We start from the raw sequence: 1,838 nt of genomic DNA on the forward strand, positions 1-1,838 counted from the left end.
ATAAAACTGGTAATAACGATGAAAATCTAATCTTTAGAAATGCACAACAACTCAGACACTACATTTCAAATGTTTTTCTAGTAGAGACACTTATTGCACCCGACTGTATTCCGCTAATTTAATTACAAAAGTATCACCGATTTTACTGTGCAAATAGGATTAAGGTCTAGATTTGATTTTTTTATGTATAATAATTTTATATTACTAAAACATTATCTTTTATAGAATTAAAATAATAGTTACCCTTTAAAAAAATTAAGTTGCATGCCTAAGCTACTGTGTACTAATTATTTTGACAAAACCAAACAAATATTCTATAAAAATAAATTAATTTTTTTTTAAAAAAAAAGCCTCTTTCGGCACATTATTAATTGTTAAAAATTAATTTGCTTTTTATTTCAAGAAAGAAATTTAGCCACAGAATTATGTATTCAACTAAAAAAACTTACACAATAATAGATCATAAAGATTGCGATTAAAAGTGTTCAAATTTCGGATAAAATATAAAAAAACCGAACACCGAACCGAACCGAAAGCCGAATTTTGTAATTCGGATATAAATGTTAAAATCGAATTTTATTTGGTTCGGTTTCGGATTATATATGTCAAAACCGAAAAAACCGAAATTTCATTAAATTAATAATTTTTTTTATATTTTTATTTATATTATATCTTTTGTTATGATATTTAGTGAATGAAGAACCATTTTGAACAATTTTTAGTTGATTGTTGTTTTCTTTAATTAATTTAGACCTTATATTTAAATATTTTATTAAGAAAACATGTAAAAAGTAAACGTATTATATTTTACAATATATTTATATTATTAATTTAAATAATTATATCAAAACAGAATTAACTGACCGAAATAATCGAACCGTTTTGGTAGAAAATCGAACCGAACCGAAAGAAAATGGTCCGGATATCAGATTATATATTTCTAAAATCGAAAATCGAAAAAAACCGAAATAAAAAATCGAAAACCGAACCGACCAATGAACACCCCTAATTACAACCATTCTTTTCTCCCATTTGTTTGAGACAGTCTCACATTTCTTTATTCATGAGATTGATCAACTTACTCATATTTACAATAAAAAGTAATAATTTTTATAAGTGACTCAAATATAACATATCTCTCACAAAATTGACCGTGAGAGAGTTTTTATGTTGTTCCCATTATATATGGCCCCCACCAAATTAATAAATTTTATTACGTAATAATTATTCAAAAAAATACATTATATGTAAGATATTTATGTTGTGAAAAGTAAAAATTTACGGTAAAAAGTAAAAATCTCAAACTCTCAAAATTATCACACTACACACTTTATAATATTTTTCTCTAAACTCAATTGTGATTTTTTTCACAAATGAGAGATCTATTTATAGAAAATTTTTACAAATAATCCAAAAATAAATTACATCATTACCTTCATCAGCACACACAAATTTCAATATTCAACACCTAATTTTACCTAATTTTCAACATTCAAATATTCAATACACACATTTTAAATATTATTTTTCAACACTCCCTCTTGTGATGATGATCATAATGATTGTCTTCATTACGTGTTTTTATACTGCCTCGTTAAAAACCTTACTAGGAAAAACCCATTGTGATAAAACCATAGTAAGGGAAAAAGAGTGCAGTCACGTAAACTCCCCCTCATGTTGACACGAACAATTCTTCACAAATTTCGTAGATTGCGCATCCCAATATTATATATGTGCTTTCTGAATATTGTCGTAGGAAGTGCCTTTGTGAAGAGATCTGATGAGTTTTCACTTGATTGAATGTGACGAACATCAATACATTTATTCTTCTCAAGCTC

Source organism: Primulina huaijiensis, chromosome 4 (genome assembly GCF_012295235.1).
Source record: "Primulina huaijiensis isolate GDHJ02 chromosome 4, ASM1229523v2, whole genome shotgun sequence".
NCBI classification, from domain to species: domain Eukaryota; kingdom Viridiplantae; phylum Streptophyta; class Magnoliopsida; order Lamiales; family Gesneriaceae; genus Primulina; species Primulina huaijiensis.